This window comes from Pagrus major, chromosome 12 (assembly GCF_040436345.1).
Source record: "Pagrus major chromosome 12, Pma_NU_1.0".
Classification (NCBI taxonomy): Eukaryota; Metazoa; Chordata; class Actinopteri; order Spariformes; family Sparidae; genus Pagrus; species Pagrus major.
The window spans coordinates 9,903,600-9,930,068 of NC_133226.1; the positions used below are offsets into that span (position 1 = coordinate 9,903,600).

At 39.9% G+C, this 26,469-nt stretch overlaps 1 protein-coding gene across 2 annotated transcripts in view; it reads right to left on the minus strand.

Moving 5' to 3' along the window:
- cntfr (ciliary neurotrophic factor receptor) overlaps positions 1 to 26,469 on the minus strand; it is a 238,751-nt gene that overhangs the window by 188,163 nt on the left and 24,119 nt on the right. For both annotated transcript variants that reach the window (XM_073478558.1, XM_073478559.1), the window contains exon 2: positions 12,077 to 12,117. The gene's annotated coding sequence lies outside the window, so the exon portion shown is untranslated. The remainder of the gene's footprint in view (positions 1 to 12,076; positions 12,118 to 26,469) is intronic.

Here is a 26,469-nt window from a genome sequence, read left to right on the forward strand (position 1 = left end):
ATAGATGATAAGATGATTTTTTTTCTTCTTTTCTTTCTTTCTTTCCTTTAGTTTTACTTTATGCACTTTCTTCTGCAGACATCAGGCTCACTGCTCACTGCTATCTGTCTTAGTTAAGGATTTGAAAGTACTGGGAAGCTGGCAATTGGGGAAAAAAAAAGTCTGAAGAAGAAAGAGAAGAAGATAAAAAGAGGTGAAATGGGAATAAAAAAAAAGACAAAAGGTATAAAAATAGACATGTGGGAGGCAGAACAGTGAATCATTTACAGACATACGCAGGGTAAGGTCATCAGGGTTTAAATATTCATTATGGGTGTCAAGTCGAAGGTTTTAGATCTTGTGGGATACAGTTTCGCTTCTCGCCTCATTTCATGTTTATGTTCGCTGAATTATGCATCAAAACGGATGTTATAAATACTCCTAGTTTTTGTTGTCGTTTCTATAAGGAGGAGCTCTTCCGTGGCTATAACACTGCCGGAGGCTCAGGGTTAAATCCCACTGGAGTCATCCTACTGTGAAAGTGCATGGACTCAGGCCATATCGAGGTTCACTGGGAAAAAAAGCCCACCATCCACTGAACAGTACATATATTCTTGCTTTATTAGATACTATAGAGACGGAAAATACCAACATGACAGGCTGACATTTACATCTGAGGCATTTAGCCGGCACAATGCACAACAATTGGCTGCCTGACACTTTAACAGGACACCTGACATTTTGATGTCCATTTTAGGGATCAAATGTGTGATCTTTCAGGTACTGTAAAGGATGATTTCTCTCTTAAGTTTAACATTTTGCATTTAAGAGGTTTAAGCTTTCAACCGCAGAGTAAGCTGCTAGTAGACATTTAGTGTCCTGCTAGAAGACACTTCAACATGATTCAGAGGTCATACTGGCTGTGTTGTGATGTTTTAGGGTAATGGAAAGGTTAAGTTTCTCAACTATGGAAATGCCATGTCGTCAAAACTATAAAATGTTAAAAGGTTTAATTTAGGGAAGCAATATAACTGGTTGAGGTTAGGGATGTCCCGATCCCGATTGCGGGATCGGGCCGATATGGGCATTTTTTCACTGATCGGGATCGGCAATTTTGAACGTGGACCCAAGCCCATTTTTACGTCAGCTGTCGTCAACGGAGCACAATTTGTGGCAGAATGCAGTCGTGCTCGTAACGTTAGTCTGGAGAACCTGTGGATAAAATGTCTGCAGTGTGAAAATATTTCAAATTAGAAAGCGAAAGCGATAGCAGTCCAACGGCAACACGTAACATCTGCAATACGACCGTTTCGCGAGCTGGTAACAAAAGAGCTGCATTTAATACTACAAATTTGATACGGCACATAAACAAAAACATGAGTTCACTCAAGCAATACAGGCAAAGGCACCGAAACAACAAACACTCGTGGATACTTTCAAAAGGAAAGAGAAATATCCTCGAGTCAGCGACATGGCCACAAATATTACAGAGAAGGTCATTGAATTCATCACTCTGGATAACCAGCCCACCTCTGTGGTAGAGGATCAGGGTTTAGTTACTGACTTTGTTTACTTGTTGTTTTTGTTAAAAAAAAAAAAAAAAAAAACTAATGAAAACCAATGTTGCAAAAGGATATGCAGAATAAGAAAGAGCCATATGAAAGTATTTACTTTGTTTCAACAAAATAAAAAAAACTATTAAGAACAGCTTGGATGCAGGTGATTTTTTTCTTAATGCAGCTGTATTATCTAAAAAAATATTAGTTAGGGCTAAGTATCGGATCGGGACTTGGTATCGGCAGATACTAAATATTAAATGACTCAGATCGGGATCGGGGTAAAAAAAACCTGATCGGGACATCCCTAGTTGAGGTTATGTTAAAGTCAAGTATTACGATTGGGTTTTAGGTATATATCACATCAAGGAAGGTTTGAAATTGAAAAGTGAACTCTTTATTGTTTACTTTGCTAACTATAGGCAACAAATACCCACTTCCTCTGTTTCCCCTATGATTAAATTATTGATTAAATTATTTTACCCCCATCCAAGTTAGTGGAGGGCTAAAAGGTAAGTTAGCTGCTGGGCCAGTGGAAGTCTCTAGTGCATAATCTCTATGGGCCGCACAATGTAAAAGCTATGCGGCAGATCAGGGTAATTTTATTCCCAGGAAGTCAGCACTACTGAGCATCTTTCATATGAACAGGGCACCTCTTCCGACGCTGTATCAGTATTTCCCCATAATAGATCCATGGTTTCCTCTCTACTATGTCACTGACAATGTAAACTGTAAGGTAACTGCTATAAGGTCCATGTAGCACAATAAGTCAAGTCCATCTGCTGGTAAAAAATATTTTGTCTTAAACTTGGCTGTTTTCAGAGGCTGTTTTTGCTGTTGTACTAGTCTGTACTGCTGCATTTACACCTCTTACAAGTCCTCTCCCTGTAGTCCAACACTTGCCCTTTTCCTCACCTCTCTTCTACAGTTTTTCATCTGCATTATTCTTCTCCGCTCTGTTCCTCCTGTCCCTTGTATCTGTTCATTTATCACTGGCCACATCTACTCTCCCTTCCCATCTCCACCCCCATCCATCTCTCCTTCCTGTTACTTTTCTACTGTCCATCCATCTGTTCCCCCTCTTTTCCTCCGTCTCTTCCTTCTTCTCTTCCTCTTGACTCGTGTCTCTCTCTCTATTACTCTCTCCCTCTCCACTCTCTGCTGGGTGTCCTGTTCCCTCTCTCTCTGGGAGTAGCAGACCTCCTGACGGCTTAGTATTGATCCTCGCCTCTCCTTCTCTTCCTATCTCTCTCTCCCTGCTCGTTCTCTTTCTGTCTTGCGCGCATAGGCACACACACATGCATTAGGGTGACAAGATAAAAGGGTTTGTATGCCCCAAGGCAAAGCCAGCTAAACATGAGACCAGAGGCTCTCAGCTGCTGGTATATGTATCAAAAACACTAATACTTAACAAACTCAAGGCCATGAACACATTCCCACATCTCTGACAGGAACTGTTCAAAAATTACCATTAGATCTATTTACAACAAGCTTGTTTTTATCTGCAATTCAGGCTCTGTGTGAAACATCATGAATCTTTGCAGGATTGCTGTGGTCGAAACATTCTTCCGCTGTTGCCTCAGAAAGCTTAAGGCAACCAGCACGCCCTAGTCTCCGTGAAGGAACATTTTCAGATAATAATGCTATTTATAATATTCGCCTTGGGGGAGGGGGGTATACTTGTCTTTAACTGGAAGAAGTTCCTTGTTTTTCTGTAAAACGCTGTACAAGCAAAGTTGTCTTGGGTTTTCTGTTTAGGGGACAGTCTGTAATACATATGTAAATAAACAGACAATGAGAAAAGGGGAAAGTTTGGACCCTTTATCGCCATTGTCTTCAGTAGGAGTTGAGTTCTGAAGTTGCAAAAAGTGGACACAGTGTAATTAACATCAGGGCACAATGAGTGTAGACAATGTGCACCCCTTACAGCCATCTACAGGCAATAGGAAAAGGAGAGCAATGGCTGCTGCAATTTCGACACTTGTGCCACGTACAGACAAGGAAGTTACAAATGTTTTTTATTTCCTCCCTTTCCTCCTCTGATGGTTTTGCTTGTACATTTATACGTCTAAATTTTGCAAATTGTAAAATTCTGTAAACTTCATTTATACAAACAGCCGTGTTTCCATTACAGAATGGCATTAGTGATGGATACGTCATAATTTGGAACAATTTTCTCAATTTTCCAAAAAGGTTTTCATGCCCCCTTGAGGTGTTTTTTCCCTCTCTGAGAAATAGTTAATGCGCTTAATGCGAGATGGAATCAGTCTTTTCTGAATAATTTCTGGGTAAGCGAACATTTAACTCACTTGACTGACTGGCTTTTTCCACTCCAAGAGAAAAAGCTCTGTCCACTGTCAAAATCTTCTGAGATATTCCATTAAGATTCCTATTCCCAGATTAATTTCCACATTCCTTAGTTGATGGCCAAGGAGACGGGTTAACAGCAGTTGGCAGACAAATGGTTTTTGTTTCCGGTTCTACTTCTTATACTCTGTTTATTACAGCGAGCATTATAGAGCCTATTCCACCATTTTTTGATGAAACTACACTTTGCATAGCCTATTTTTTTCACTCATATCATGACCATAGGAAATCAGCTAATTTGCATTTTCTTTTTTGCAACATTTCAAAAGTTTGCTTTAAATTTCCTATATATTAGATGGAAATATGGCTACTTTTTAAATGTTTGAATATTTATTATGTATCATAATGGAGTTTGTTATAGTTGATTTATAGACGTTCAATACTGGTCAATTATTACCATGTTCTTTCCAGAGTAACCAGATTTAATTTGTACATGCAGTGGCTATAAGAAGGAAACTAAGGAAAGCAGCAATGCAGATAGAATATATTTTCCATGGTAAATGGAAATATGTTTGTTTAAACAATTTAATTGTTACTAAAATGCCTCCAGTTAAATGCTGATGTTGTACTGCCATGGTGCTGACATTTTGAGTTTTATTTACTTGCTTTTGCTCCAAATCTTCACTCCATTCAGACAAAGCCAGATACGTAAACATTCATCTTATACCTTTCACATCCACAGTTGTTCGACAAATACAAAGCATTAAAGACCCGTCGTAGGCTGCATGCAGTGTATTTCTGGCAGCTGAAGGCAATGAGAAAATAATCTTTGATTAGAATTAATGAAACCAAAAGGAATTCTGTGCTCATGTTACAGTGTGATTGCCTCTTGAAATCAGTTTGCAAGCCTGTCTCTTTTTCCAGCTGGCCTGCTCAGAATTTAGATCATGATGCTTTTGTTCAAAGCACCTTCTCGTGGAGTAACTGCATACATTTCAGATGGGAATACAACCCCTAACCAATGGCGATGTTAGTGCCATGCCCCATCCACCGCGCCCTAAAGCTAACAAGAGGTTGTCAGGAATCGATACCTGGCATGAAAAACGATGTGACTTTCAGCTGCCGTGGCCACATCAATCACGCTATTACCATTAGCTCATCTCTCGACACCGACTTGGACTTCTCTCCCCTGCCCCTCCCAGACTCTCTCTACTCCCGTGTCACCGATTTCTCTCTCCTTCTCCACTTCTCTACCTCTCTCTCTCTTCCTTCCTTTCTCTCTCTCTCTCCCTCCCTCCCTTTCTCCCTGCCAGCTCAGCGGATGCCCCTTGTCACAGCTCCTATTTCAGCCTTCTGAAGTTTCCTAATTGATCGCAATTAGAGCCGCAAAGGGGTGGGGGCAGACAAACGGAGATGGGGAGAGAGAGTGTGTGTGCATGTGTGTGTGTGTGTTTGTATGACAGAGACATAGAGAGAGAAAGAGTAAAATCAATGAGCCTGTTTTGAGAGTGGTTATATTAGCAACTGGACTACATTTGACCACAGACTGCCGGGGTAATAACACCAGAGATGGGGGGAGTGACAGTGAGACAGACAATGAGAGACACAAAGAGACGGCGAGTCACATGAAGTTGGAAAAACAAAACAGACTACTGATGGGAGAGAATTAGGTGACAGTGAATGAAAGACATTAAAAGAGACAGTCAGATTTAGACACAAAAAGATGAGGGGGAACCGAACATTTTTGACACATACAACATTAGAAATGTATTTATACGAGATAAAGCGTCTGTCAAATGGGTATGAGAACATAAATCTAAAGACAGCAGTTTGTTTTACATGAATTATGATTATTATTATTATTATTATCTTTAAATGCTTTGCTCAGTATGGGCCCCATAAGGTGAAGTACCACAACAAGTGTTAATAGGGTTTAAATAGCTCTAAATTAAGTCACTCATCCTAAAGTGAGGTCATGCTCACAAACAGTTCAGTAGTTTGACACTTATTAACCCACACAGGTTCTACTTGTGAATTAGTGTTCCTGCATTATCTCCTATTCCTCAATTCCACTGTCACTGACATACAGCACTGCAGTGTCTTCAGCGAGTGAACGACTAGCTACTGAGCCATTTCCACTAACTAGGACTATCACAATTATCCTAATCCACAATGTGGTTTGATTAAATCTGATTAGACTTTCTATTTAAACTTTTTTTCTCAGCACTGACAGCTATGCTTTGTCACATCTGGATTTGTAAAGATCAATGGTCAATAGAAAGAGGGGTATTGTACAACAACAGCTTGATCTTATCCTTTTTGCAAGTTAGGATTAGGCAAGTTCAAATAATATTCACCAAAAATAAAGAGTTCAATAAAAATGCCACACTTGAGGGATTCAACAATAAATTTAAAAAAAAAAAAAAAAAAAAGATAGTAATTTAGTTTTTTTACAAAGTTTGGTTTCTCAAATCTGAATATGAGTAAACCCTCTTCCCAACAAATCAATGGAGGATCTCAAACCCAACATCTTGGACGTTGTCGGAGTTACCTCTAGTATCAGTCATTTGATCGTCTTCGTGCACACAGGATACTGGAAGTGTCTGGAAGCGTAGCTGCAGGCGTAAGCTGTGCATGTTGTAGTGCTGCATAAGTAGGTAGGGATAGAACCAAAGTAGGCAGCCCATTTTGATTTAGAATTGAAATCCTGACACCCCTACCACTGACACATCAATAGCTAGCAGCTGTATTATGAAGGAAAATATTGAGGAGGACCTGGCTGAATACTGATCGATACTCAAAAAAGGATTGGGGGTGAAGTCTTTATCAGGACATGGTATGAAGCACTTGTGATTCTTGAGAGCAATAAAAAAAGTCAGGATAAGAGATACATTAACAAGGCTGAAGGACAAAGGGAGATAATAGAGATAAGGATAAAATCAAGTGAGGCAGAGCGATTTTTGAGAGAAAAGTAGCAGCCAAGAGGGAGAGAGACAGAGAACGAAGGATTTGTAATAGAGAGATAGAGAGGCAGAATGACAAAGAGGAAGAATAACAATAGTGCCAAAGCCTCTTCCATCCTCCTTGCAAACGTCTCTGATCCCCTTTTTTATCTCATTTAAATTCCTCTCCATTGTCATTGCAATCCAGGCCTAACCCCCCACCGCCTGGCAAATACACGCACACACACACAAACACTAATGGACATTAGAGCTCACATGCATTGACCTAGAGCAGCGACCAGGGCCATCCCAGGGAGCCAGGCTCACACATATTTGCTAATCCCTATCAATTGGCACACACATGCTCACACACTCACAATGTTTGCTGGAAAGATAGGCTCAAGTTTCCCCAGATCGCAGATGTCAATGTGACCCTAGTCATGCTAACATGGGTGTGGAATAGCAAGCAGCTTGTCACCGAGCATCCAGTGTCTTGTCAGCAGCACAAGGCCGGGCAGGCCTGTGCAGCGCTCGCTCACGCCTTGTCAACATGTATAGTAGATGAAGCTAGTCTTGATTCTATTCCTTGCCTGACTATTCCCTGGTCAACAGTGCTTAAGACCGCGGTACACTGGCTCGTCAGCAATTGTATCTTACAGTGCAGACACACTGCTCTCAGTAGCGTTATCTTGAAATGTCTTCAGAGCTGTCTAACAGCAGCAACAGGGCTCGAAAATAACATCTTGTCAGCATGGTCAAGACACAGCTGGGTTAATACAATTCCTGGGCTTATTCCTTGTCAGCAATTCTAGGTCACAGAGATGGTAACTGGCGCTGATCGTAATATTGCCTTGTCAGTGTGCACAGGCTACATCTGGACTGTCAACAAAGCCTGGAATCATGCAAAATAATGTCTTGTCTGCACGGTCAGGACAGCAACGGCCGTTTATTATTTCTTGCCTTATCGCTCCCATTTCGACAGTGGTGGGTCAGAGATGTAGGATTAGTCTGGACTATCATGGGGAAAATGTGTCTATCCTGCCTCTCAAACAGTGCATGCTGTAGTCTGTCGGAAATATAACGCGTTGAAGAAAAAATAGTCCTGGATGGACAGGTTGAAAGGGACAAGTTTAATGTACTTAGCTGTGTCTGAGACCATCCCTCCAAAAGTTCTCATTAAATCATAAAGAATTAATTTTATTGTATTTCATGAAACACTAGATTAAAATCATCTGACTGAAACATATCAAATTTAGACAATAACACAATTATTTTAGTAATTCCAATAATTGTGGGTTATTTTTAAAATATCAACTCTATTAAGAGGTGCGGTGACACTTAAAGGTAAATCTGTAGTTAATTAAACATCAGTTAATAGTTATGTCACTACCTAGTGAGACCTTAGCAGTTAGCAAGTTAGTGATATGCCGCCTCCTGTGTAGGCCTGTCACGATAACAAATTTTGCTGGACGATAAATTGTCCTAGAAATTATTGCGATAAACGATAATATTGTCGCTTTGAGACCATTTTTCAACTAATATAATGATAATGGCATAATAATGCAGGTACACCCTTTCAAAGATCAATAAACCTTTATTTCTAAAGAATATTTAACATTGGAATGTGAAGACATTTTAAATATCCAAAATAAATAAAGATGGAGGCTGTGGCCAAAGCAATTGAGCCATGGCCAGCCATGGTTCCTTATTGCAGCAACAATGTTAGCACCATTGTCTGTAGCGATGCGGAGGCGTGACGGTACACGTGATGATGATGATGACGTATGTGTTTTTTTTCGAGCTGTTTCCCCGGTGTCCTCCTGTTAATCTAAACATGTACCAGCTGTCTGTTTATAATCATATGGATGCTGTTATAATGTGTTGTAATTGAGATCCTGACCCACCAAACATCCTGGAAAGTGACAAAGTTACGTTTTTCTATAATTTACATAATTACATAATCGCCATCAGTAAACTGGACGCTGTCTGACTATTTCACTCTCAGGGTTCACTAAGTTCACTGAGTCTCGTTGGGAGCTCATTTTAATTTATCGTATGATTAATTGATTTACTGATTATCGTGACAGGCCTACTCCTGTGTTTAAAATATGAATTTGACAGGTGGCCAATTCTTACATACTGCACCTTAACAGTGAAATAACTATTAACTAAAGTTTAATCATCTATAAATGTACTATTTATTAATGATGGTTACTATGAAGAGGTGCTTGTGGGGAAAAAAACTGAAGAATATTAGATATTACAAAAAGGAACAGAAACACATCCTGATGTCTGACATAATAAGTGAACATGGATGAGCTCTCAGGTAATTTTGAATCCATTTTTGAAGAATAGGCTCTTAGGTAACATGCACACACAGACTGATGCGCACATACAGACACAGACAGACACAGACACAGACACAGACACAGACACAGACACACACACACACAGACACAGACACAGACACACACACACACAGACACGCACACACACACACACACACACACACACACACACAGACACACACACACACACACACACACACACACACACACACTTGTCAGGAGAGAATTGGGAGCCTAGAATGAGTGACCCACACTTCCATGCACTTACAGAAAAGTAAAAAAAAAAAAGACTTGTCATAATTGTAAAATCTAAAAGTCAATTTCCAAGTCAATTTGCACCTAACTGCCTTTCCAACTAAATCAGGCACTGGTACATTGTGGACTAGTCAATGTCAATCTAATCTAAAACGTGGGTGTGTGTGTGTGTGTGTGTGTGTGTGCTCAAAGAGACTGACCCTCTCTCTCTCCATGTGTGTGTGTGTGTGTGTGTGTGTGTGTAAGGGTGATTCTGGCGACAAGGCGACCCCCGAGGGATCAAAACACACAGTCTCACATTACTGACGACCCCACACACGCACACACTCACAGGCAGGAGATGCATACACTTGTACAAGTGTGGATGACACGGGTGGTGTTTACAAAGCGATTTGCCGACCTGCATGCTAATGGCACCGATTGCAGTACTGAGAGAGAGAAAGTTGAAACAAAGGTTTTTATCTTCGTGCATCATCTCACATGTGCATCACTTCACAGAGACTTTGAATGCAGCATGGATAAGTATTGGGTTAAAAATGTGTGTGTGGACGAGTCACTTCAGTCACCATTGAATCCAAAAAGGGTAGAGTTCAGAGCTGCAGAACCACTATGCATTGTGGCCAAGTTAAAAATATCAAATTGAATGCATTCAGTGGAAGAAATGTCAGGAAACGCAGCTCTTTTATGCAGATTTCTCTTGCAGTTTGTTGTTTCCCTGGCACTTCAGAAAGCTTCACACCGAATTCAGCTTCAAGCTTGTCTAAAATATGGTACCACCAGAGCCAATTATGGTACCCATATTGTGCTAGAAGAAATAGCAGGAAATGCAAGAAAACCATCTATGATATATAATATATTTGCCAAATATTAGGGGAAACTGCAGACTGCTGCGTGTACAAGACTCAAAGGTCAGTGTACCCACCCTGATGCTCTCAAAACTCAACATAAACCTGCTCAAGGCCATGCAGTTAAGTAATTTAAAGCCAACATCTTCATTACAGATGCAAGGATATTGGATTATGTATCACTACTGGAGCAACCTGACTTAAGACATTATTTATCTGCAGTCCCATTAACATCCACCCCCTAACAGAGAGACCCTCTACTCTCCTGAGCCCCAGCCTCCCGACTCTCCCACCTCTTTCCAATTCATTTAATGTCTCCTATGTGTCTGAATCTCACTTCTTTGTTTGTCGCAATTATACAACATGACATATGCCTTGCTGCGAGCCAAACGTCCCGATGGGAAGGCTAAATTCTCCAACTTAAACTCAATTACAGTTACGTCGAAAAAAGAATCCAGGTGTAATTAAAGCACATTGTTTTTCAGCGGTATAGCCTGAAGCTGAAGCAGGCTTGTGTCCTCGGTTCAAATCCCCAGACTGGCATTGGGAGAAATCTGGCTGGGGGGAAGAGTAAATGAGTAACGCTCATCGACTACAGTCAGGCTGCCCTTCAGCAAGCCCCCCCCCCCCCCCAATTTCTCTGCTGCAGCTGCTGAGTGAGCAACAACTTGCATCTGCTAATTCTGTATGCAAATATCATCCTTCATTCATGTACAACAATAAATCTGTTTCTTTTAAGATTTAAATGAGTGGCATTAAACTTTAGCTTCAGGTCTGTGAGTTAATAAAAGTGTGTACACATACTATTAGTGTTCAAAGCATTGCTGCAGACATGGACTTCCCTGGATGTAACCTTATAGTCCTGAGCTGTCAGTATGAATGCATGGCCGTGGCCTGCATGGAATCTGGATATCTGTCTACGTGTGTGTCCACTCCGTCTGCGTATTTCCTGCATGAGTGTGTGTGCGCTAGAGTGTCTGTGGGTGCCGGTGTGTAACGTCTGCCTGCCTGTATTTCTGACGTTTCTGTATCTGACCATGGACGTGTGTGTGTGTGTGTGTGTGTGTGTGTGTGTGTGTGTGTGTGTGTGTGTGTGTGTGTGTGTGTGTGTGTGTGTGTGTGTGTGTGTTTGCGTGTGTGTGTGAGAGAGTGCTGGCATTTCTTGACAGAGGAACTCTATCTGACTTCACGGGGTCCTTTCAACGCCCGCCACCACGCACACAAACACACATCACACGTCCTACTGCTGACACACGCATGTCACCACAGCAAGCAGATACAGCCGAAGACATGCTACTGACAGAGAAGCAGAGACCACCATACAGGCAGGCCAGAGGTTCTCAACATGGGGTTCAGGGCAGCTGCTTGTTGAATCGTGACGTGAATTTTCTTGAAATCTCAGCACTCATTCAAGAAGCTGAGGCTTAAATCTATATATATACAGCCTGCCTCACATATGCTAAACAGGTTTCACAGTATTACTTTGACTTTTCACACATGTGGCTCCCATTGTTGATTTGATCTCATACAGCTCGCTCAGCACTGAAACTGTCTTCACAGGCTTGTGAGGGGAAATTTCACGTGAACAAATAGGACAAATTTACAAGATGATGCAGATTTACCCGCTTACACGGTTGAGCGGGGAGACAACGAAGGAGAGCAACATTTTTGTCTATTTATAGGGAAAATGAAATGAGTTTCACGGACCCCTGGCTCGTGAAACTTGCTCAGCACAAATAACAAAAAGCGGCGCACAAAGTCTAAATTCGACTAGATAGAAATCGAAAAGCAGAAACACAAGTGAACTCGAGCAAAGACATCAACATAAAATGAGCAAAACTCACCTTGGACAGGACGAAACGTCAGCAGGATCCTCCTCTTCACCCTGTCAAACAGAACATGGAGTTAGTCAATACATCAAACAGAAAATGAGCAGTGAAGGATCTGAGTTTAGAGTATAACACTCTGATCTGGGATAAGAGTCAGCAGGGGATTTAGGTTTGCAAAAGTGACTGCTTTTGAGACATCTGACACATCAATGAAACATTATCTACAGGATACATGTACATGGACACTAATTTAAACTATCTTTTTCAAAATCCAGGGTTAGCATCCAGTCTGTGGTTAACTTTAGGGAAATAATGACAAAATCATGTGTTTAGCGCTCCCATGTACATGAATTGCGGTGATTAATTTCCTTCAGTATTTGACAAACTGCCATGATACTTGGGCAAACTAGTCACAACCCCTAAAGAAAGCTGATCTATGCTGATATTGAGGATAACATCTGTCATGTCCTCCCCACCTTTTCAACTTAGTGGAAAAATTATTCAGTGATAAACCTTATTTGGCAAAAAGATTTGACTTTGTGTTCTTGAAAGGGATAATATCCTGCCCAATCTAAGAAACCCCTCAGGGGGTTTTAAAATTGAATAAATCTTGTTGAAAATGTTCACAGCTTTTGTCGGCCTCCAAGCATGTAAAGTATAATGAAAATGGCATCATACTGTAAAAGAGATTTAGCAATTTAAAGTTTTTGTGTTTTAAAGACACAGTTTTGTTGTGAAATATCACAAGAGTTAATTTCTCCACTATGCTGCTTTTCCAGGCTATTCATCCTCCCAGCAATATTTCTTCAATTATTTCCCTCCTTCTACTCCCTCTATCCCACCTATTTATTTGATCTTATAATGGTGTTCAGGCAAAACAACACCAGGCAAACAAACAGAATGTGGAAATTCAAAATCTATGCACCCCATAGGCATAGTCTAGTGCAGTCTTATCTGCCCTGTGCATTCGTTTCTCCCCTTCCTCCATCGCGCCGTCTTTCCATCTGGTTTCCATTCTCTCCACCTGCCCATCAGTCTGCAGCCAGGGACAGGTGAGCCTATTACACGCTTCTCACCCTGTCTACTACACATACTCGTACAGACACACACACACACACACACACACAAAACCCACACTAGCTGTACTGCATGGTAACTTGGCGTGCCACGCACATCAGCTAAATCTGCTGCGCTGTAAAACGGCTGTTACCACAGCCACGTCACGCTCCTGATGAAGTGGTCTAGTGTTGAATATAAAAACTGCAAAAAACTCCAACTCTAGAGAATAGAGGAGAACAGAATAGGTACAATGTAACAAAGTATGCCTTGAAATTAGACTTTTGAGCTTTTTTTGAGCAAATGTAATTGAGTTTTAATACTAAATGAGAATTAAATGTTAATAGGATTGTATGAGTGAGACAGACTCACATTCTCACTGTTGATGAAACCGAGTTTATGACTTAAAATGCACCAGAGTAAGTATGAGAGTGCAAGTAAGGACAAAGGCGTTTCGTTTCCACATAGCTCAAAATATTCTGACTGTAAGGAAGCTATAAAACCAGTGAGTCATCTCACAGGCAAACAGGATTCACTGCAAATATATTTGTTCTTTACAACATTACCGCAAAGTGACAGTAACATATCATTGGGGGGTTTAGAGGGTTGCTGATCAATACCAGTGAGTCAACATTTACCTCTCCAGGCACTGAGATTTTGGATACCTCTCTTCAAGCACAATCTTTTGTTTAACCTTAACAGTCCAACTTAACTGGCAAAGGGGACAGCCTGTTATTGTAGCTGTAACATTAGGCTTCCTGAGAAAATGACTATATAAACCAACAGGAGCATACAGAGCAGCTGTCAAGTGGGTCGTAGTGCAAGATAGTTTCAAGGCTTCAGCCCTAACAAAATAAGATTGCCTTAACCCACTAAAAACCTTTATATTACACCTGGAAGTTATGATTCTGTCGTCCAAAATCTAAAAAGAAACAGTATTCGTGGTTAAATTAGTTATGATTGAATGAAATTTTATGAAATGTATTTTATCTAAAGGTTTCAGTGGAGAGCCAACAAGAAAATGATGTGCACTCTGGGCTTAAAAGTGATGATCAGCGCACCAGCAGACAACTCATCCCAGAGCATTAACTTCAGCAAGAGCAGTAAAAGCCAGAAAAGGTATAACTACTTATTCTGACTGCTATTTAAACATTTCTCAGTGTTATTTGTCCTCCTGGCTTCATCCTATGGTGCCTCTTTACATTTCCTACCACAGGTGAATCTAACCCTAGTACCAGAGTTTGTGCTTGCTTTATATTTTGTTGCTGTTTTTATGTAGAGTCAAGGCAGCCCGTCTCAGTTTCTCTAGAGGCAGTGGCTGAAAGGCTATTTATTTATTTCCAGAAAGCCTGTCTGCCTGCCTGCCTGCCTGCCTGCCTGCTTGGCTGGAGGAGAGAGAGAAGAGCAAAAAAAAAAAGTAGAAGGTGGGAGAGATTTGCTGATGCTGCCGTGCAGCAGCAGCTTTGCAGAACGTGCTATCATGTGAAACATCACCTTTTAGACGCTCTTGCTCTTCTTGTTTGTTTCTCCCCTATCTGCCTCTCACCTCGTCTTGCCCTCCCTTGCTCTTTTTGTCTCTTTGCCATACTTTCTCTTTGCGCCGCTCAGCGCACACCGACAAAAACACACACATTTTTTTCTCATTTTCTCCTTCTTCCAGACCTTGACACCAGCTGTACTTTTCCAATTCAGCAGTTCTTTAACTCTCCAGATGACACAAGGAGATTCTCCACCAGCTAAGAACACACAAATAATAACCCTAAAAAAAACCTAAACAAAACCAAGCAAATCAGCAAGAACAAATCCCACAGGCCACTCTGCAGTTCCAGATATGGAGCTTGGAAATTATTAGCAGGCCGGGCAAAAATTATTTATGTGGAGAGTGAAAGCATATGTAAGAGAGAGAGAGAGAGAGAGAGAGAGAGAGAGAGAGAGAGAGAGAGAGACAGAGACAGAGAGAGAGACAGAGAGACAGAGAAAGAAAGAAAAAGAAAGAAAGAAGGAGTGGGAGCTAAGCATACAGTAGCTAATACAGAGATAGGGATTAAAATAGATGAGATATGAATGCGATCAGTGAGAGAAGACTCTCAGAGATAATTAAACACTCAGCATGTGTCTTTTCAAGACACGCCTAACAACAGATCAGCCTGATTCAGTAAGCCAGAGATATCCAAACTCCATACTTATCTTCACATTTTAATGATATCCAATCAGAACACTATAGCATCGTAGCTTGGGTGGATTTTTACTACAGTGGGCAACCAAATCCTGGTGAAATCCTAAAATCATGGCTGTACATCCTGATTCAGGGGATACTATACAGACAAGACAAGAGCTTTAACTGCAGAGTATTAGGCTAACAGTCAGGGTTAGAAATAATAGTAATTAGTCAAGATGTTGTCAAATGATGAATGTTATCTGGGGTGTTAAGCCACGTCATGTCATGTTCGGCTGGAGCCCACATTTCCACCTTTTTGACTTTGGACCAACTAACACTGAACCAGACAACATTGGGAGCCTTTTATTTAAATTTGATTTAAAAGGAAAATAAATTGTGACTCAATCACTGGATTACTTTTGTACCCATTTCACAATATGAGCACATGTTCTGAAACTAAATAGCCTACTAGTTAGAGGATTTTTTTTCTAATTACTGTAACCTCCTCTTTCTGTTATCAAGCTTACTCAGTAACAGTGACAGACGTGGCACTTTGCCATGTCTACTGGCCATACATAATGCACTTTACAAACAGATGTCTACACAGCATTGTGATTTCTTTGCAGGGATAAAGGATTACAGCAAAAGGAGGGATTCACAGCAGCCACTAGCCAAAAGCTTGGATTGCATTTATTCATTTTGTCTCTTTCTGTTAGTCTTCAGCACCAACAAGCTTATAAGAATAAGGTCAATTCATATTGCCTCCTGTCTTATAGCACAGCTCATGGTGCACCTCTTATTAATTTAATACAGCTCATATACATTGATTATAGAGCTGCAACCATTAGATGATTATTTGTTGAAAGAAAATTATAGTTGCCAACAATTTTGATAATTCATTGATAATTTCAGTCATCTTTTCAAGCAAAAATGTCAAACATTTTCTGGTTCCAGCTTCTTAAATATAAGGATTTGCAGTTGTTTTGACAAAAGAAGCAATCTGAAGACATCACTTGGCTCTGGAAAATTCTGATAAGCATTTATCACAATCATTTGATGTTTTATAGACTAAAAGATTAATCCAGAAGCTAATATTCAGATTAGTCGATGATGAAAATAAAAATCGTTAGTTGCAGCCATACCTGATTAAGTTCTGACACAAATGTTTCTGATACCACCCCTGCAATATTTCTATCTCAACATTCACACATTTAGCTTTAACTCCTAAAATCTAGGGCAGCTGGAGCATGAGCAAACTGTGTGAGAATAAAAACATCACCTTGCACAAACAAACCAAAAATAAAGACAGAAAATTAAAGGTTAACCTAGCAGAGTTACTACTATAAATTAATGGGCTAAAAAGAGTCCTAGGAGTCACTGAACTGCACATTGCACAAAAACCAATATGAATCCAGCCAGCAGTCCCCATATTCTGTTAAAGCCGGGGCTATTATTAGCAAGCAAGGGGATCGGGTTAAGAAGATGAAGGCTAAAAGAGCATGGAGAGACAGAGATTTTTACACTTTGCGGCATAGTGGGGGGTAAACCCACTGACAACAGGTTGACCTGCCAGTTTATTTGCAGGATACGTTTACCGGCCGAGTGAGGGGTGGAGATTTGAAGCAACTAAATTAATTTAAATGCATCACAGCACAGCATGAATCTAATGGAAACAAGGAAGTCTTAAATTAATGTTTTTTTTGTAAAAGTGCAGTTTTGTTTTTATATATATTTCACTTCTGCCTTTAATGAGATAGAAGACAATATTATGGTGTGGTAATGATGCCAACACCTAAAGGAGAACAAAGAGAACAAAGGAGAAAGATGTTAAGAGGGAGCAGGGAAAGGTGAGATGAAAATCAGGTAAACTCAAGTGTTTAAGCGAAAGAAAGTACATATTAGTCCCATCTTCACCCTATTTAGTTGTTCAAATCAATAGCTGTCTACCTTAAAATTTCATTGAGTTAAGGCCTGAAACAGCATCTTTAAAGTCATGATCGCAACCGAAGAGGCACACGGACATCTACAGTTTAAAATATTTATAACACAAGGGGACAGGTCAAGTCATCATCACAGTTTAAAGGATGACAACAAATTAAATAAAATAACGGTGAAAAAACAATGAAAGTGAAATGTGAAAGTGAGAAAAATAGACGTGGATAGTACAGTGAGGATGTCAGAGGTTAAGAGAGCAAACTGGAGGCAGAAAGTTCAGACTATAAGCCTCATAATCTGCTTCATAACTGTCCGCTGACATCACTGCAGCAGATGCTTTATCTTGGATCCTGTTCTCTCTGCCTATTCTAATGTGATGGGTGGGGGTCTCTCTGTCATACTCTAATGTAATGAAAACACAGAGGACAGAGTGAGGGGCAGATACACAGAGATGGTTTAGTACAGCCGTATACCACAACATAAAAAGAGGAAGGTTTTCAGCTATAGACTGCAAAGAAAGGGGAAAAAAGTGTGTGTGAGTGTGTGCGTGCGTGTGTTATTATGAAGCCAGCAAAGCAGTTTGTATACAGCTTTATAAAGTGACACAACCTTGTGTCTTATGTAAATGCACCGTAAGTGAATATACCATAATGTGTTGTTTTTATGCTTATGGCCACCTGTGCTGCACATACATTTGAAGGTTTACCTTGTTTACAGTGTTACAAGCTGCACAACGACTGACCTGGCTCTAATTAAGTCATCAAGGGTGGAATGAGCTAAGAGGCGAGATGAGAGAATTTTAAAACATACAATTTGCATAAGTTTAATACATGTACAAATCCTCCATTTGGTGTAACTGGTGTTTTGTAGTTGTTCAGGAGAACTGACAGAAATCATGTAACCTAAAACTAAGGATAAACATTGTAACGCAAGAGAAGAGGAGAGTTGCAGTGGTTCGATAATATGTAGCCTGCAAATTTAAAATGTTTGCATTAGAGCCTGACCAATACTTTCTGGGGAGTAAAAAGTCATAATATCAAATATATTGGCACATACACACAGATTTCTAAAACTTGTGACAAAGATATGTGATGTAGGCAGGATATTTTAAAGTTAAAGAATAACAATTTGTTAACAGATAACAATTGATTGTCTAAAAGGACATCAGTACACTGAAACAGGTAACTTAAATAGTATATATCTAATATCAGCCGATAACAATATAATATATAACATACAGTATATATGTACAGTATACTATAGGCGAGTTAATTGGTCTGAACAAACTCATCGGGATTCATAGGAGAGCTCCCAGCTTAAACCCTAACTTATTGTGTGTTATAAGATCTATAGTTTGACAGAACATAGAGCAAAGTAACATTGGAGTATAAATTGAGAAACTCTCTACAGCTGATGTTCATGTTATCCCTTTGTTTTGGTTTTATCTCATGTATGTTTCCCTTCACCCCTTTTTGTGTTCATTTGGCCAAACACATATGATGTTTCCCATTTGTTTCTTTGTGTCAGTCATGTGTGAGTCATCTCAGTGTACTCAGTGTTCACTGTTGCTCAATTTCTGGACCTCAGTTTTATAACTTTAATTACAAAGAGCTGACTTACTTTGTCCTTGTGGTACACTGTGGTCACGCTCAAGTTAAAATGATTTGTTTTTCATAGATCTTGAAGTTTGGGTAAATAAAACCCTTAATTTGCCATGTGTGCTACTTGGTTTCCCACACAGACAGACAGCCACACTGACAGGAACAAGAGGCTTTACAGATCCTCCACAGACTGACCCTCTATATAAAGAGATCGACAAGGAGGGGTCAACAATTGGTCAATGCCTTACTCAATCACCAGTCAGGCTCACACAAGATACATGCACAGGAGGATTTAATGCATGAAAGCTGTTGTGCACACTTTAGATATCTGACCATTATGGCAAGACTGGAGAGACAAATGATAGGCTGGAAATAACTGACATTTAAATTTTTTACTAGGCAATCGAGTAATGAGAACAACCTTAAATATCACACCAGCACAGAAAAGATGGCCCAAGGCTACAACTCATACTTATTTATGATTTCCAAATGCACCATTGTTCACAACTGAATGACATTAAAACTACCAAATCTTGAGTTGAAATGGTGTGTTTTTACATTTTACTAACAGGAAGAGCTGAATTTTGACATTTGTTCTTAAAACCAAACATTGGTTGGTTCCGTGCGATTAAAAATATATATTAAATACTAAACTAAGTCAAACATGTCACTGTAGGCTCACATAAATCCTGAGTATTTGATCCCAATGAGAAATTCATAGCAAGAAGTGACAATAAGATCCGCTTGAGTGAAGCAAAACTTAGAATATGCCCGCCTAACTTCACCCCCGACTCCGAAAGAGTTCATTTAATGTCAGAAATTAAATCAGGAAACTTGTGTTATGCTCAGAAAGTCAGGGGGGAAATGTATATGTCAAGGAAGCTGTTGTCACTTGTTATTGGAAATATTCAAGGTATAAAACAATGTACACGATAACACCACATTTCTGTCAGAATAATGAACCATGCTGAGCATAAATCAGATAAGATGGAACACAAAAAAATAAAGCTTATTATTAACAAGTATAACCATTCTGTCATATGTCATGATTACGTTGGGCTTTTTTGCAATGGCCAATGAGAGGATGTTCCTTCAAATCAAATAACGAAAACTAGTACGAAATTTCAAAGGCAATAAAAAAAAGGATTCATCTGAAAAGCTAAGAGAGACAAACTCTGAATAACAACGACAGAAAAATAATGAACCCTCAAGCCAGTGAGAAGGACAAAGAGAGGAGACAGAAACCCCGCAGGGATGTTCAGGAGATACTCGTCTCATCATTGCATCAGTCCACCTCTGCACCACGACATGTAAATGCAGTCAAAGCAGACGGGAGGCAATAAGGGGGACGGTAAAAAGAGAAGGAAAAACAAGGAGTAAAATTTAGATCGTGTTGTCTCCTCTGGCAGATTGATAACAACTGTCTGACTCGGTTTGAGATGGGAATGCAAGGGCAGAGGGAGGAAAGAGAGGAGTGATATAAGGTAAAATGAATTGAAAGGTTTTATTTAATAGATGAAAGAGGGAGGGTGGCTGACAGTTTGACAAAGATGGTCATATTTGGTGAGAGATGAAGATAGAGAGGCGAGGGAGCAGCGCTGGTAGGGCACAGAAGGACTAAATGTTGTGTCTTGAGTGTGGGAGATGGAGCAAGATGGAGTGGCCAATTGACAGATTGTTCAGTTTGAGGTAATGGGGAGGGCTGAGAGAGTCAGTTCAAATGTTGACGTGATTACCAGGAATTTTGCAAGAACCAAACATGATGAAGTTGAAAAAGTATTTTATATTAAAAGGGCCAAAAACAAATTAAATTGAATGAAATACCAATGACAAATGTCAATCTGAATGTAAAAACCTCATCTATGCTATAGGAAAAAGGAAGTTTTGCAAAGCTAGCCAACACCTTTTGGTCTGGCAGGAGTTACGAGACATTTGCTTGGGACAGGAGTATCTTTAATCGGCAAACCTGTCACGAGTATTGTTAACACAATAACATGACCCCTTCTTACACCTAACTCTAGGATAGTGCTACACTAGCTGGGTTGTTCGCAGGGTTTGCTTCGTGTCTTCAACTTGAAAAAACATGGTGTGGTTCTGGAAACCTCAAATTTTTTATTACAATTTGTTCTTGATGTAAAACAAATGACATGTTGCATCATTATAATGGTAGACTTAAAAAGGTCCACTATGTGAGAGAGTTCATTTTTGAGTCTCATTCTGAACTCGTCAAATACTAATGCTTTGGGTTTCCAAACATGTCAAATACTAATGCTCAACCCGACCTGCAATCCCAAAGCATCAGTTTTTGGGCATGAGACTCAAAAAAATCAACTTTCTTAGTAGTAAGAAAAGTTGGTAGTTGAGAGATGTAAATTACACCAACTGAAATTAAATTAGTGATGCCATTATCATTATCGATTAATCTGCCAATTATAATCACAATTAATCGTTTAGTCTATAGAATGTCAAAAAATGGGAAAAGATTGCTTCTACTGTTGAATCAACAGTCCAAAACCCAAGTACTGTTCATTTACTATCATAAATGACACATTTAAGAAGACGGAATTTTCTTTCTGTCAACTAAACTTTGAATAGACTAATCGTCACAGCTCAAAATTAAATACACCACTGCTGTCGTCATCATCTAAACCACCCCAACAGTTCACTGATCAGCTTTCAGCTGTCTGCCTGAGTGGATTGTCAGTGAATAATTTCAAAACTGTCTTCTACCAGAAACTGAGCTCTTGTAATTCAAGACGGTCTTACAAGGCTAAAGAGAAGGACTGAGGGCTGGACAGCTTGGCAGGCTTAAGAGTGACTAAAGAGTGACGTGCAAAATAACTGGCAGGCTGATAAAAAGGCTGTCATCGCTGCTGAGCTGTGAATAAATAACTGGATGAAGGTGCAGTGAGAAAGTGGAGGAGAGGAAGCGAGAAAGGCATTGAGAATGAGTGAGGTGGCCTGGCAGCGTGGAGAGAGGTCAGCGATAAGAAGAAAACAAGAAATAGCGATGGGAAGAGCAAGAAAGAGAGAGGAAAAGAGTCAGATGGGGGCAAAGAGGGAAAAATGGGATAGCAAACGCTGTCAAAGTTGGCCAAAGATGGGAGAGATTTATTGCAAGGCCAAGTGGATGGATCCCAAGAAAGATCAAAAGGGGGAGAGCGAGTAAAAGAGAGGGATGAAGGGAGAAGAGAGAGGCAACACTGAACTAAAACGGGCCTAACTGCCTATGAAAAGGAGGGAGGGAGCATATCTAGAGATAGAGACAAAAGGGGAGGGAGGGCAAAGACAGAGACAGCAGAAACGGTTTGAAATTGACATGAAAATGAGGGGATGCTTGGGGAAAAGCCAGCCTGCTATGACACCTTGTGAGGTTTTAGGGTAGGTTGGCTCAGTACGATAAGATAACTGCTGCCTTATCTGTGGCCGTCAGACTGCTAACACACACACATAAACTGACACACAGTTTCCTTTGGCCAGGGGAAAGCAGACATGGATAAAACACTATTGGAAGATGGGCAGACAGGTGTTTGGAGCAGTGCTTGGAACTGACTCAGATGTCTGTATTTGGGTCGCTTGTGCTCACATCTGTGTGTGGCTTTGTGTGTATACTGTACATGTACAGAATCAAAGACATGAAAATAAAAATAAGCTGGTGACAGAATTGAAATAGTTTTTTGTAAAACAATATTGAGGCATTATGTATTGTATTTAATGAGAAAGTACAGAAGTAAGTTAGACAAACTAGCAGAGGCAAGCTAGAAACAAGAAATGAATGGCAACATTTAATTTTACTTCATGAAGGGGACATTCAATGCTGGCTAAAAACAAGAAGCTGCTCGCTGAAATGGTTTCTCCACTTAAACAAAGTGAGTGAGAGATAACGGATTAGGACTCGGCAATTAATCAAATTTGATTCTCCATTGATTATTTTGGCTTCCAACTGTACCGAAAACAAGACAATTGAGATAAAACAGTAATTGTGCAGCATTCCATTTTGCAATGACACTCTCATTTTGTGTTGTGTTATCAATCCAGTGCCCATTCCTAGTAGACCGAACTCCCTCTTGGTCTGACTGTGGCATGTTTAGTTTGGCTCACTGCGGTCAAGTAAACCATCATTCGCATGAACCCGGTCCAACCAGGCACTGCTTGGATTTTAATGCGTGTCTATCCTTGCTGTTCTGCTCCTTTTTGGCTGCTCTAAGCACTGGTACAAGAGAGTAAAGCATTTCTCTCTTTTATATACCAAATGTTAAAATGACATTATTAGTAGTAGTAGTAGTATTATTATTATGTAATATCATAATATTGTCACTCACTGCTGTGTCCAGATAGTTTTCCTCATTCACACACTGTCATTTTTACTTGGATAATAGAGCGGGATTGCTGCACAGTGGAGCGGACTGTGGTAAAGCACAGCTGATACCAACCCATTAAAACATGGATCCCTAGGATCAGTAAAAGCCATGTTTTTATGTTTTTATTGCAAGGTTATGTGTTTCAATGAAGCAATATTGCAAATATGAGTGATAATAGCAACATAGATTTTTTTTCTGTATTGTAAATAGGGTTAAGGTTGTATTTTCTGATGGACAGAAACATGGCAATCTACTGAAAACAAATAGACCCATATACATAAAGCATATGGGATTTCACACCCAGTGTCTCCACAAAACATCTGCACACCAATTATAAAAACATATCAGGGACACATACTGTCCAAGGAGACAAACAAATACTGTACCCGCACAGGGGATCAGTGCCGTTTAGATTTACATTATAGAACAAATCAACATCATGATCCACCATCATTACTCTGGCACAGAGTCAGGGACAAAGATTGGATTTTTATAACCTGGTTGCTTTGACGTGAAGGCTGCGAGAGCCAGTCTAATGATTCAACGGTCATCTACAGCCATAAATGTTAATTAACAGCCTCGGCTGCTGGACATTCATTTCCTGCTATAGCCGTAAGGGAGGGCTCATAAAAAATAGGGTGCATGTGCATGTGGGTATGTTGTGTGTGTGTGTGAGTGAGAATGTAACCGTGTCCTCATGTGTGTGTGAGAGTGCTTGAGTGTCTGTATGTGTGTGTGCAGCATCATTTGTGACAATGTGTGAACGTATGTGTGTTCCAAGGACACGCAGTGATGAAAACTGTCCCAAAGGCTCCTCCGTCCTTTTCTAATACAACAATAAGCTGTCAGCACAAACCGTAACTAGCTAGTCGCACCATGACAACACAATAAAGCTTTACAGGGACAAAGTCAGGTAAAAGTCACACCATGGGGATATAGGGTTAGGGTTAGACAATATGGAGTCACAGTACAGCTCTGTGTGGCCACCGTAAGACATAGGTCATGACATCATAATAGAGCAGTACATGACCAAAGTGAAATAAGGGTTAGACTACAATATCATAATACCGCTTTACATGACCGAGGCAAGGTGAGTGTCGCAGTGATATCATTAAAGTGTTATATAAAGCCACAGTATGGTAGAAATCAATAATGACGGTGTCCCAATGACGTCAAATGAAAAGGCTTAGTCATTCTACAATCATGACAAAGCTGCATGAGGGGAAAAAAATGGAGCCTTTTATTAATAATTTAAACAGGTCAAATTACATTATAAAAATATACTATGATAGCAATCAAGTTAGTGTTAAAAACACTGATTAGTCCATATACCAAATTATTTTGTCAGTCCATTTGTCATATAAGTCATTTGAAAGGAGAAAATACCAAATGTGTTCGCTTGTTCTTGTTTGGCAAATGCTAAATATTGCTGTAAACTTAAAACTACTAGGTATTTCTACCTTTTTGGATAATTTTTCTGATTAATCAATTGATAAACATTTTTTTCTGGAATGAACACTGAAAAAACATCATGGGTTCTACCCCAGATTTTTTTCTTAGAAGTAATATATTCATAATATGTGTTGGGTTGAAACTATTTGTTGTTTAATCAATTAATAGATAAACAACAGAAAATTCATTGCTAACTATTGCTGCTATTCTCTGTTTGAATCAAGGAAAACTGAATATCTTTGGGTTTTGGACTGTTGTCACAGCTGTTTTCAGACAGTTTATAGTTTAAACTACTGTTGTCAAAATATCCATACATTGATACATATTGATCCTGATCCTGCATACGCACTGCTGCAGTGCCCACATAGGTCCTCCACCTCCCAGTCTTTTGACAGTGGTCACAGGTAAATTAACTCAGATGCTGTTGTGCTAAACAGATAATACACAAGCCTTTTTATGTTCATCTTTTTAATAATGTTGTCAATTCAAATATCGATACGTTTCAAGGTACCATGACAGCATAAGTCAAAACTATTGATTGATTATTATTGATTGATCACCAATTATGGACAGCTCATCAATTAAAATAATTGTTAGTTGAAGCCCTATCGAAAAAAATTACTTTCTTTTCCATTTTGCAGAATGTTGTAACATGTGTTGCTTGTTTGGCACTTTGTTTCATATCATATCTGTACTGAATACGGTTAAATAATGCTGGCACATCAGACTTACACCCACCTGGCCAAATGTGACAGGATAATGGCAGAAATATCATTTCACAAGACGCCAGAGCTGACAACAACTAGCTCCATGTTGTAAGACAAACAAGGAAAACATTATTTTTTAATGGTTTCCCTGTAAATGTTACCACCTGCTAGCTATTTTTTATATTGCTGTATTCTCACTCATCCTTTTATTTCAAGTGTTGTTTGGTGATGCTGGCAAATGAAAACCAAACAAACGGCGTACCAGTGTTAGCCTTGGCTGTGGAAATCAGAGCTAATGGAGAAGAGCCATAACTCTCTGTTTCCATCTCACTGTCGACGCCTCCCATCCTCCTCTCCCTTCTCCCCCATGCCCCGTCTATCAATCCATTTATCCATTCTGCCTCGTCCTCCCGCTCCTCTCTCCCCTCTCTCTCCTCTTATCTATCTAAATGTATTGTAGGACACCACCATTTCAGGCCGGTGTAGTTTTCTGACCATGAAGATGTTTTACAGTCCACCCCCCACCCCCCTGCTGCCCCTCTTCAACCCCCCTTTCCCAAAACAGATAGGAGAAAAGCCCCCATGTCGGAGTCACGGTTCAGTGGTTTCTAATTATGTGTTCACTGTAGGAGCCTGGTCAGAATATTTCATATAGACCCATGAGAGAGAGATAAGAGAGACAGTAGGGAATAAAGGAAGGTGGGAAAGACAGAAAGGCAAAAGAGAGAGACAAAGAGAGGGAAAGAGGATGAAGAGAAGCAACACAACTTACAGTAGGTTATTCATACATTCAGTTAGTTTACTGACTGTACTGTCCAGGAATGACGGACTACAGGTAGACAGAGTGCCAGGGGAAGAATGAGCAGAGGTATGGGTTAGTGAGGATGCAACTTCATAGTGGTATTTGTTTTCATTTGCATCCATTATTGGATAATATTTTCCCAATTTTTATCTGACAAAAACACCTTTAAGAGTTCTATCAAAGCACAACATTTGTGTATAATTTCCTGCTCAAAATCACTGTCTGCATTTACATGCAAACATCTCTTTTCTGCTATGGCTCAAGTCATGAAAACAAATTCACACAGCATGTTTTCTATGTCCACAGTCCACTGACTGGCACTGCAAAATACATTTG